Raw genomic sequence first — 13,590 nt, 5'->3', positions numbered from 1 at the left:
ATTCTAACACCCATGGAGCTTTGGTGCTGATCATTTTTTGCTCGTGGAAGAGGCTTAGTCAACGGGTGTGCTACATTCAGATCTGTATGTATCTTGCAAATCTCTATGTCTCCCACTTGGACTAGATCCTGGATGGAATTGAAGCATCTCTTGATGTGTTTGGTTCTCTTGTGAAATCTGGATTCCTTTGCCAAGGCAATTGCATCAGTATTGTCACAAAAGATTTTCATTGGACCCGATGCACTAGGTATGACACCTAGATCGGATATGAACTCCTTCATCCAGACTCCTTCGTTTGCTGCTTCCGAAGCAGCTATGTACTCCGCTTCACATGTAGATCCCGCCACAACGCTTTGTTTAGAACTGCACCAACTGACAGCTCCACCGTTTAGTGTAAACACGTATCCGGTTTGCGATTTAGAATTGTCCAGATCAGTGTCAAAGCTTGCATCAACGTAACCATTTACGATGAGCTCTTTGTCACCTCCATATACGAGAAACATATCCTTAGTCCTTTTCAAGTATTTCAGGATGTTCTTGACCGCTGTCCAGTGATCCACTCCTGGGTTACTTTGGTACCTCCCTGCTAGACTTATAGCAAGACATACATCAGGTCTGGTACACAGCATTGCATACATGATAGAGCCTATGGCTGAAGCATAGGGAACATCTTTCATTTTCTCTCTATCTTCTGCAGTGGTCGGGCATTGAGTCTTACTCAATTTCACACCTTGTAACACAGGCAAGAATCCTTTCTTTGCTTGATCCATTTTGAACTTGTTCAAAATTTTGTCAAGGTATGTGCTTTATGAAAGTCCAATTAAGCGTCTTGATCTATCTCTATAGATCTTAATGCCCAATATGTAAGCAGCTTCACCGAGGTCTTTCATTGAAAAACTCTTATTCAAGTATCCCTTTATGCTATCCAGAAATTCTATATCATTTCCGATTAGTAATATGTCATCTACATATAATATCAGAAATGCTATAGAGCTCCCACTCACTTTCTTGTAAATACAGGCTTCTCCAAAAGTCTGTACAAAACCAAATGCTTTGATAACATTATGAAAGCGTTTATTCCAACTCCGAGAGGCTTGCACCAGTCCATAAATGGATCGCTGGAGCTTGCACACTTTGTTAGCTCCCTTTGGATCGACAAAACCTTTCGGGTGCATCATATACAACTCTTCTTCCAGAAATTCATTCAGGAATGCAGTTTTGACATCCATCTGCCAAATTTCATAATCATAAAATGCGATAATTGCTAGCATGATTCGGACAGACTTAAGCATCGCTACGGGTGAGAAGGTCTCATCGTAGTCAATCCCTTGAACTTGTCGAAAACCTTTTGCAACCAGTCGAGCTTTGTAGACAGTAACATTACCGTCAGCATCAGTCTTCTTCTTGAAGATCCATTTATTCTCAATTGCTTGCCGATCTTTGGGCAAGTCAACCAAAGTCCATACTTTGTTCTCATACATGGATCCCATCTCAGATTTCATGGCTTCAAGCCATTTTGCGGAATCTAGGCTCACCATCGCTTCTTCATAGTTCGTAGGTTCATCATGATCTAGTAGCATGACTTCTAGAACAGGATTACCGTACCACTCTGGTGCGGATCTTACTCTGGCTGATCTACGAGGTTCAGTAGTAACCTGTTCTGAAGTTTCATGATCATCATCATTAGCTTCCTCACTAATTGGTGTAGGTGTCATAGAAACCGGTTTCTGTGATGTACTACTTTCCAATAAGGGAGCAGGTACAGTTACCTCATCAAGTTCTACTTTCCTCCCACTCTCACTTCTTTCGAGAGAAACTCCTTCTCTAGAAAGTTTCCGAATTTAGCAACAAAAGTCTTGCCTTCGGATCTGTGATAGAAGGTGTATCCAATAGTTTCTTTTGGATATCCTATAAAGACACATTTCTCTGATTTGGGTTCGAGCTTATCAGGTTGAAGGTTTTTCACATAAGCATCGCAGCCCCAAACTTTCTGAAACGACAACTTTGGTTTCTTGCCAAACCATAGTTCATAAGGTGTCGTCTCAACAGATTTTGATGGTGCCCTATTTAACGTGAATGCAGCCGTCTCTAAAGCATAACCCCAAAATGATAGTGGTAAATCAGTAAGAGACATCATAGATCGCACCATATCTAGTAAAGTGCGATTACGACATTCGGACACACCATTACGCTGTGGTGTTCCAGGTGGCGTGAGTTGCGAAACTATTCCGCATTGTTTCAAATGTTCACCAAACTCGTAACTCAAATTATTCTCCTCCACAATCAGATCGTAGGAATTTTATTTTCTTGTTATGATGATTTTCAACTTCACTCTGAAATTCTTTGAACTTTTCAAATGTTTCAGACTTATGTTTCATTAAGTAGATATATCCATATCTGCTTAAGTCATCTGTGAAGGTTAGAAAATAACAATATCCGCCACGAGCCTCAACATTCATCGGACCACATACATCTGTATGTATGATTTCCAACAAATCTGTTGCTCTCTCCATAGTACCGGAGAATGGTGTTTTGGTCATCTTGCCCATAAGGCACGGTTCGCAAGTACCAAGTGATTCATAATCAAGTGGTTCCAAAAGTCCATCAGTATGGAGTTTCTTCATGCGCTTTACACCGATATGACCTAAACGGTAGTGCCATAAATAAGTTGCACTATCATTATCAACTCTGCATCTTTTGGTTTCAACATTATGAATATGTGTGTCACTACTATCGAGATTTAATAAGAATAGACCACTCTTCAAGGGTGCATGACCATAAAAGATATTACTCATATAAATAGAACAACCATTATTCTCTTATTTAAATGAATAACCGTCTCGCATCAAACAAGATCCAGATATAATGTTCATGCTCAACGGTGGCACCAAATAACAATTATTTAGGTCCAATACTAATCCCAAAGGTAGATGTAGAGGTAGCGTGCCGACCGCGATCACATCGACTTTGGAACCATTTCCCACGCGCATCGTCACCTCGTCCTTAGCCAATCTTCGCTTAATCCGTAGTCCCTGTTTCAAGTTGCAAATATTAGCAACAGAACCAGTATCAAATACCCAGGTGCTACTGCGAGCATTAGTAAGGTACACATCAATAACATGTATATCATATATACCTTTGTTCACCTTGCCATCCTTCTTATCCGCCAAATACTTGGGGCAGTTCCGCTTCCAGTGACCAGTCTACTTGCAGTAGAAGCACTCAGTTTCAGGCTTAGGTCCATATTTGGGTTTCTTCTCCTGAGCAGCAACTTGCTTGCCGTTCTTTTTGAAGTTCCCCTTCTTCTTCCCTTTACCCTTTTTCTTGAAACTAGTGGTATTGTTGACCATCAACACTTGATGCTCCTTCTTGATTTCTACCTCCGCAGCTTTCAGCATTGCGGAGAGCTCGGGAATTGTCTTAACCATCCCTTGCATATTATAGTTCATCATGAAGCTCTTGTAGCTAGGTGGGAGTGATTGAAGAATTCTGTCAATGACGCAATCATCTGGAAGATTAACTCCCAATTGAATCAAGTGATTATTATACCCAGACATTTTGAGTATATGCTCACTGACAGAACTGTTCTCCTCCATCTTGCAGCTATAGAACTTATTGGAGACTTCATATCTCTCAATCCGGGCATTTGCTTGAAATATTAACTTCAACTCCTGGAACATCTCATATGCTCCATGACGTTCAAAATGTCGTTGAAGTCCTGATTCTAAGCCGTAAAGCATGGCACACTGAACTATTGAGTAGTCATCAGCTTTGCTCTGCCAGACGTTCATAACATCTGGTGTTGCTCCAGCGCAGGCCTGGCACCCAGTGGTGCTTCCAGTACGTAATTCTTCTGTGCAGCAATGCGGATAATCCTCAAGTTACGGACCCAGTCCGTGTAATTGCTACCATCATCTTTCAACTTTGCTTTCTCAAGGAACGCATTAAAATTCAACGGAACAACAGCACGGGCCATCTATCCTGGATCAAACATAAACAAGCAAGATACTATCAGGTACTAAGTTCATGATAAATATAACTTCAATTAATCATATTACTAAAGAACTCCCACTTAGATAGACATCCCTCTAATCCTCTAAGTGATCACGTGATCCAAATCAACTAAACCATGTCCGATCATCACGTGAGATGGAGTAGTTTCATTGGTGAACATAACTATGTTGATCATATCTACTATATGATTCACGCTCGACCTTTCGGTCTCCGTGTTCCGAGGCCATATCTGTATATGCTTGGCTCGTCAAGTATAACCTGAGTATTCCGCGTGTGCAACTGTTTTGCACCCGTTGTATTTGAACGTAGAGCCTATCACACCCGATCATCACGTGGTGTCTCAACACGAAGAACTTTTGCAACGGTTCATACTCAGGGAGAACACTTCTTGATAATTAGTGAGAGATCATCTTAAAATGCTACCGTCAATCGAAGCAAGATAAGATGCATAAAAGATAAACATCACATGCAATCAATATAAGTGATATGATATGGCCATCATCATCTTGTGCTTGCGATCTCCATCTTCGAAGCACCGTCATGATCACCATCGTCACCGGCGCGACACCTTGATCTCCATTGTAGCGTCGTTGTCGTCTCGCCAATCTTATGCTTCTACGACTATCGCTACCGCTTAGTGATAAAGTAAAGCATCACAGGGCGATTGCATTGCATACAATAAAGCGACAACCATATGGCTCCTGCCAGTTGCCGATAACTCGGTTACAAAACATGATCATCTCATACAATAAAATTTAGCATCATGTCTTGACCATATCACATCACAACATGCCCTGCAAAAACAAGTTAGACGTCCTCTACTTTGTTTGTTGCAAGTTTTACGTGGCTGCTACGGGCTTAAGCAAGAATGAATCTTACCTACGCATCAAAAACCCCAACGATAGTTTGTCAAGTTGGTCCTGTTTTAACCTTTGCAAGGACCGGGCGTAGCTACACTCGGTTCAACTAAAGTTGGAGAAACTGACACTCGCCAGCCACCTGTGTGCAAAGCACGTCGGTAGAACCAGTCTCGCATAAGCGTATGCGTAATGTCGGTCCGGGCCGCTTCATCCAACAATACCGCCGAACCAAAGTATGACATGCTGGTAAGCATTATGACTTATATCACCCACAACTCACTTGTGTTCAACTCGTGCACAACATCAACGCATAAAACCAGGCTCTAATACCACTGTAGGGGAACGAGTAATTTCAGAAAAATTCCTACGCAAACGCAAGATCATGGTGATGCATAGCAACGAGAGGGGAGAGTGTAGTCTACGTACCCTCATAGACTGACAGCGGAAGCGTTATGACAACGCGGTTGATGTAGTCGTACGTCTTCACGGCCCGACTGATCAAGCACCGAAACTACGGCACCTCCGAGTTCTAGCACACGTTCAGCTCGATGACGATCCCCGGACTCTGATCCAGCAAAGTGCCGGGGAAGAGTTCCGTCAGCACGACGGCGTGGTGACAATCTTGATGTTCTACTATCGCAGGGCTTCGCCTAAGCACCACTACAATATTATCGAGGACTGTGGTGGAGGGGGCACCGCACACGGCTAAGAAAACGATCTTGAAGATCAACTTGTGTGTCTAGAGGTGCCCCCTGCCCCCGTATATAAAGGAGCAAGGGGGAGGCTGGCCGGCCCTTGGGGCGCGCCAAGGAGGAGTCCTCCTCCTAGTAGGAGTAGGACTCCCCTCTTTCCTACTCCTACTAGGAGGGGGAAAGGAAGGGGGAGAGGGAGAAGGAAAGGGGGGCGCCGCCCCCCTCTCCTAGTCCAATTCGGACCAGAGGGGGAGGGGGCACGCGGCCCACCCTGGCCGCCCCTCTCTCTCTCCACTAGGGCCCATAAAGCCCATTACTTCTCCCGGGAGGTTCCGGTAACCCTCCAGCACTCCGGTTTTCTCCGAAATCACCCGGAACACTTCCGGTGTCCGAATATAGCCGTCCAATATATCAATCTTTATGTCTCGGCCATTTCGAGACTCCTCGCCATGTCCGTGATCACATCCGGGACTCCGAACAAACTTCGGTACATCAAAATATGTAAACTCATAATGAAACTGTCATCGTAACGTTAAGCGTGCGGACCCTACGGGTTCGAGAACAATGTAGACATGACCGAGACATGTCTCCGGTCAATAACCAATAGCGGAACCTGGATGCTCATATTGGCTCCCACATATTCTACGAAGATCTTTTATCAGTCAGACCGCATAACAACATACTTTGTTCCCTTTGTCATCGGTATGTTACTTACCCGAGATTCGATCGTCGGTATCTCAATACCTAGTTCAATCTCGTTGCCAGCAAGTCTCTTTACTCATTTCATAATACATCATCTCGCAACTAACTCATTAGTTTCAATGCTTGCAAGGCTTATGTGATGTGCATTACCGAGAGGGCCCAGAGATACCTCTCCGACAATTGGAGTGACAAATCCTAATCTCGAAATACGCCAACCCAACATGTACCTTTGGAGACACCTGTAGAGCTCCTTTATAATCACCCAGTTACATTGTGACGTTTGGTAGCACACAAAGTGTTCCTCTGGCAAACGGGAGTTGCATAATCTCATAGTCATAGGAACATGTATAAGTCATGAAGAAAGCAATAGCAACATACTAAACGATCGGGTGCTAAGCTAATGGAATGGGGTCATGTCAATCACATCATTCTCCTAATGATGTGATCCCGTTAATCAAATGACAACACATGTCTATGGTTAGGAAACATAACCATCTTTGATTAACGAGCTAGTCAAGTAGAGGCACACTAGTGACGTTTAGTTTGTCTATGTATTCACACAAGTATTATGTTTCCGGATAATACAATTCTAGCATGAATAATAAACATGTATCATGATATAAGGAAATAAATAATAACTTTATTATTGCCTCTAGGGCATATTTCCTTCACTCGCGTCCTACATCTCAAAGGAACTCCTAGAAAGGACAATTCAACTAAACATGGCACACACCACCAAAATCATGGTGACAAACCAAATCATAAGGATGGTCCAAGAGACTTAGGGCCATCTATTAAGAAATCACAAACACCTTCCTCATGATGGCACTTTTCTTGCCCTTGCTCATGAGAGACTAATCCACCTTATTAACCTTGCCCCGGGAGCCTTCCCCATCAAGAGACAAGCAATCCCCTTGCCAAATCAATGGCTAGCCACCTCCAAGCTGGCAAGCGAGTCGCAAAACTCTTTCGTAAAGAGACCCTCAAAATTAAGTGTCAATGGATCGGCTGTCGTAGTTCTAAGTCTGACAGTAGAATAGGGGGTACGTAGGAGGAGGCAAGATCCTAGCTACGATGAGGTTGTGCACACAAGATTTACGAGTTCAGGCCCTTCTCGGAGGAAGTAAAAGCCCTACATGTCGGTGCCCGGAGGCGGTTGACTGGATTATGCATGAAGTTACAGGGGGTGCGAACCCTTATCTCAATGGAGGGGGGTGGCTTATATAGAGTGCTCCAGGACCCCAGCCGGCCCACGTTATAAGGAGTTCAATGTACATTAAGGTGAGACATTACTGGCAACGCCGGCAATAAAGACATATAAATGATCATTAACTCTATGGAGTGAACGCCTGACCCTTGCCATCCTGAGTGACTTTAGATCTTCTATACTCCGAGTGGTTTCTAGTACGGTCAAATGATGATATACTGGTCGAATGGAATTGGGTTATCGAGTGGAATTGTTGGTTGAGTGCATTGCACTCTGAGGTGATTCCAGTCGGTGGATGTTGTTGTGCTTTGAATGTCGTTGATCTTAGGGAAGTGTCCTTGGGAAGGGCGTCTAGGTCAGGCCTATTACCCCACCCTAGGTACATGTCATCGCCATTAGCCCCCGAATGGGTCAAGGTCCGAGGGGAGAAGAGGTTGAAGATGGTTCCGACCCAATTCTTATGCTTCGGGGGCATCTTACTTGGGTTGGCGAACCACGCAGGAACTTCAACTTTATTTTTAGTAGCCTTGATCCACTTAGAGTTTTTCAAGTGAACTTATTCTAATATGCTTCAAATGTTCGAGTGGTATGAAATCTTGGACGTGATTGGTTGCACTGCCATTCTCGGACCTCATGGGATTCAAAATTTGGGGAAGCATGCGGGACGGAGAGCACCGCAGTAAACGGGACGGATTAGGCAGGGGCGCCTTGATCTCCGCGCCACCTTTTTCTCCATGTACTGAGCATGCGGCTGTTACGGGATTTGACAGGATCTCTTGGGCCCGCATGTCAGCCACTCGAAAGTGGGCTAATAAAAGGCGCCGTGGCCAGCGTGTCTGCACAGCGCATCCCATTCTTCCTCTTCTTCCCCTGCTTCTCTACCTCGCCCTCCACTGCTCTCGTTGCCACCGCTCCACCCGTGAGCAGTCCGCGGTGATGGGGAAGGACAAGACGTCGGCCCTGGAGCGTGCCAAGAAGGCGACGGCGACGGCGAAGCCGAAGGGCAAGAAGATGAGTCGGGGGGGTCATCTTCGAGGTCCGGCCTGCTGCCCGGCTGGATCCAGGACGACTGGATTCGGTCCATGATATAGCAGGGGGATCTAGAGGATCTGGTCGAAGGGGGTTTGATAGCCCACAGATCTTGAAGGCTGCCGGACAACGAGACCAAGCCGCAGGAGGGTGAGTGCGTCCTCCTCACGACTCACGTCGACCGTAGTTTCTCCCCCCATCCTTTCTTCCGGGGTTTTCTGAACTTTTTTGGAGCCCAACTTCATCACTTTTCCCCCAACACCATCACGTACCTCGCTACATTTGTTTCCATGTGTGAGAATTTCCTGGGCTGTCGACCGCATTGGGGTCTCTTCAAACACATCTTTACCTGTCGCTCTCAGTCTGTGAAAAAGGCTAATCCGAGTGATGAGAGGAGGCATGTGATCCAGATGTGTGGAGGTCTAGGGATTCAGATGAGAGGCAAAAGTACTTTTCCAGCTATGATTCTTCCCGATTCAGTTAGAGGGTGGCAATCGACCTGGTTTTATTGCAAGGACCAACCGACTCCTGGTCAGTCGACCGGTCTTCCTCCCTTCTCCATGGAGCGAGTCCAGCAGCCCACTTCTTTGAAAGTAACTCCGGCAGAGAAAGCAGAGGTGAACATGTTGGTGGAACGAGTAGTCCAATTAGTCCGCGACGGCGTGACTGGTATGGACTTGCTGGAGGTGTTTCTCAGTCGACGCATCCAGCCACTCCAGGCCCGTGATCATCCTATGTGGATGTACTCGGGTAGACACCACTCGGGTCCACCCGGAGGAGGTCACCGAGGAAACGGTGGAGCAGTGGTTGCAGGGCATCACTGGAAACAAAGACAACCCCAGGGGGTCCAGGAGAGTTCTACCATTCTACGCTGACAATGAACCTGAAAAGGTCTATTCTTTACTGCCGAGTGTTTCTTCATTCTGATTTGTAACTGTCCTTGTGCTCGACTGATGTCTGCGCTATTCTTTGCCTTGCAAGTTTATACTGAGCTGTACTCGATGCCCAATGGAGAGCAGGATCAGGAAGGAGAGGCGAGCAGAGGTGAAAGCGGTGACTGGAAATCCGATGAAGAAGGCAGGGAGGAGAGTGAGGACTCAAGCGAAGGTGAGGAGGTCTACTCTCCAGCCTGCACTAAAAGGTGCTCCAAGCAGACCCATGATCCAACAAGTATCCGTGGCAAAGCGGTCGCGCAGACCTTGAAGCGCACTCGGACTTCCTCCCTCGTTCCGACTGAAAAGGCTCTGAAGCAACCCAAGGTTGCGGCTTCCAAACCTCGAAAGACCCTGCCTAAGATCAAGGTTGACGTTCCTATCGCCTCCGGGTAAGCGTTTTGTTTTCTCTCTTTATTCAAGAGCCTCTTAAGTAGTTGTCGACTCGTTTTCTTGCTTGACCGAGTGAGTTCGGAAACTTGCAGCGCTGTTACTTCTGGGACTTTCATGGATATTTACATAGATGAAGACGATGCGGAAATGGAAGATGCGGCCACCTCCAAAGTAGGTATGACTCTGCCATCTTGCCTCCATTTTGTCAATTAATTTGTAGGTCAACTGATATCTTACGGTCGAATCTTTTGCAGCGCCGCAACATGTGATTGAACTTCCCGACGACGATGAATATATGCCCCAGAGGCCTACAGGAAGGAGAGGCAGGAGCTCGGGCAGGAGGGCACTAGCCGGCAAAACAGCTCAAATGACATCAGTGCTCGAACCGGTGATCCAGCAGTCCGGAAACCTCAATCGGGCCTCTGTCACTTTTGCTGATCCTGTGTCGACTGAATGTCCTTCAGCGTCGACTGCTCAAGATCCTGCTTCATATGTACCACTCCATACTTCAGATCCTAAGACTGTTGTGACTATTCCACCATCTCCGCTATTCATCACCCATCATGTCCTGGAGGATCAGGCGAGTGCTGCTAAAGAAGCTATACGCCAAGCAGGCCTTATGATAGAGCAGATGAAGACGGTGTGTGAGACCAGTCAAGCTACCTATAACGCCAGTGCAGCTCTCCAAACAAATGTCCAGATTAGTTGATTTCCGACTGATCTTCTAGCTTGACACTTGAAAACTGCCGCTTTATTATTCGTAAGATGTCCGTGGATGAGCATTTTCAAACCTTTTCAAACTTTATGTGCATCTGTCATGAGTCTGCATCTGTTCACCCACTGGGTGCCTTCTTTTACTTTGCAACCTTGTTCACTTGAGTCGACTTTGTCTTGTCGAGTGAACTTACAAATCAGTGGGGCCCCGCAGAGTGTGCCCAGTGGGTGTAGTCCCCGAGACCGTCGTCGAATGTTTGATTCGGCAGGGGTCTTAGATCTTGTTTATAATATATCAAGTTGGTCTTGAACGGATCCCGTCGAGTGAACTCTTAAACCAGTGGGAGCACGGCAAGTGCACCCACTGGGTGTAGTCCCCGAGACCGCGGTCGACTGCGGGCAGTCAGCGGGGGTCTGAGAATCAATGTTGCAGTTGCTTTTATCTTTTTTTAAGCGACTGGACTGACCAAGTCAAGTACCGAGCCGAACCAGTGGGGGCACGCCAAGTGCACCCACTGGGTGTAGTCCCCGAGACTACTGTTGGATGTTTGATTCTGCAGTAATCTTAGAACTCTTTTTGTCGTAATATCCTGAACTTGCACTTCATCACTCGGGGGCGAGTAATCTTCGTTTCTGTCGACTGACATATCTTATTCGCTGACTTCAGAAATCCTGTGAGCTCATATCTCAAATTGTTGAATTTGAGAGGAAGCAGATCCAGCTCAATCTTGATCTGGACTTGGCCAAGCAGAACTTGCAGAAGACTAAGGACGAAACAACTGGTATGGAAGGTAAAAGCTTGCCGACTGTGAGATTGGACTTTCTCCTGTGTCATCTTTCCTTTCTTGTTTCTGAATCGAGTGTTGTTATTTTTTAGAGAAAATGAGGCAGGCTCTGGCACAGAAGGATCTTGATCTTGCAGCAGCACAGAAAGAGGCGCAAGAGAAAACAGCACTCGCCAACAAGAAGCTGGCTTTAGTCGGGAAGTTAGAAGAAGATAACGCCAAGCTGAATACTGCTCTTGATGAAGCCAACAAAGAAGTGACACGTCTGAAGAAGGACAATGTAGCCCTGAACGACAATATTGAAGATCTCTCCCAGAAGAGGAATGAGCTGGAGGTTTATCTGGGGGGGACTTGCCAAGAAGTTGTTCCTTATGCTTGAAGGTATTTTCTCCTGCTCGACTAGTTTCTCTTGACAGTTGTTGATTCTTCACATGGCTCTTCAACTCCTTATTTTGCCATGTTGTGCAGAATTTTTCCAAAACTTCGAAGAAGAGACTGGGTGGATTGAAATGAGCTTGGACCCCATCAACTCCCCTGTTAAGGATGAAGCTGCCATGAACGTACTTCGACTGGAATCTCGCCTTGCCAGCGTCATGGATTATCTGGCTCGACTGAAGGTGGCGGTTTCACAAGTCGACATGGAGCTCTGGCCGAAGGAGAGATTCCAGAATGACCTCGAGTCTCTGATGACTCGACTAGACGAGATCCTCAGTCGAGTGCAGACATGGAAAAAGGCATACGCCCGATGTGGTGCTGATGTGGCTCTGTCTCTGGTTCGTGTCCATTACAAAGAGGCCAAGGAAGAGAAGATAGCAGCACTCAAGGTCGCCAACACCAAGCATCTCCAATTCCAATCCTTCATGGAGACATTCATTGAAGCAGCCACTCACATTGCAGACGGAATTGACCTGGACGAATTCGTCGAGCCTGCCAGCCCTCCTCCCGTGGAGTGAACAAACTTTATGCCTTAATTAAATTTGCCTCGGAATGCCGACTGATTTTGTAATAGTTAAAACTCCTTTGGGCCTGATGCCCGAGCACTTTTATCTACGGTTCTGAACCTCGCGAGATTTATTCTAGACTCAGCTTTTCTTTGAATATGTTTGTCTTCACCTTTGCTGCTTTTGAATCCTCTGACTCTGAGTGAAACTTGATTCTTCACTAGGAACTGCCATTGAATTTGTGATGCAGCTCTAACGAAAGGGTTGTGGGCATGAGCATTAGGTGCCGCACACGACCTGCACCTCGTCGTCTTCGTAGATCAGGATGGAGCATACATCGTACTTGTGACGCAGCTCTGTCGAGTGGGTCATGGACAAGAGCACTAGGTGCTGTGCACAACCTGCACTTCGTCGTCCTTGCGTATCAGGATGGAGCGCACATTGTACTTCTGACGTAGCTCCATTGAGTGGGTCATGGACAAGAGCAGTAGGTGTTGTGCACGACCTGCACTTCGTCGTCCTTGCGGATCGGGATGGAGCGCACATTGTACTTGTGACGCAGCTCCGTCAAGTGGGTCATGGACAAGAGAACTAGGTGATGTGCACAACCTGCACTTCGTCGTCCTTGCAGATCGGGATGGAGCGCATATTGTACTTGTGACGCGGCTCCGTCGAGTGGGTCATGGACAAGAGCACTATGTGATGTGCACAACCTGCACTTCGTCGTCCTTGCGGATCAGGATGGAGTGCATGTTTTACTTGTGACTCAGCCACTAGTAGTGGTTTTTAACTTAGGCAAGTTCGATACTGTAGCTAAGCCTCTGAGTGAGAGGGTTGCTCTTCACTCGGTGGGATTTTTAAAACTTAGGCAAGTACGGGACTGCAGCTAAGCCCCCGGGTGGGAGGATTGCTCTCCACTCGGTAGGATTTTAGATACTTAGGCGAGTGCAGGACTACAACTAAGCCCCCGACTAGGAGGATTGCTCTCCACTCGGTAGGATTTAAAAACTTAGGCGAGTATGGGACTGCAGCTAAGCCCCCGAGTGGGAGGATTGCTCTCCACTTGGTAGGATTTTTAAAACTTAGGCGAGTACGGGACTGCAGCTAAGCCCCCGAGTGGGATGATTGCTCTCCACTCGATAGGATTTTTAAAACTTAGACGAGTACGGGACTGCAGCTAGGCCCCTGAGTGGGAGGATTGCTCTCCACTCGGTAGGATTTTTAAAACTTAGGCGAGTACGTGACTGTAGCTAAGCCCCCGAGTGGGAGGATTGCTCTCCACTCGGTAGGATTTTTGAAACTTAGGCGAATCAGGTTCGCG

The sequence above is a fragment of the Triticum urartu genome, chromosome 1 (genome assembly GCF_003073215.2).
Source record: "Triticum urartu cultivar G1812 chromosome 1, Tu2.1, whole genome shotgun sequence".
NCBI classification, from domain to species: domain Eukaryota; kingdom Viridiplantae; phylum Streptophyta; class Magnoliopsida; order Poales; family Poaceae; genus Triticum; species Triticum urartu.
Note: the sequence above shows the minus strand (reverse complement) of the source record.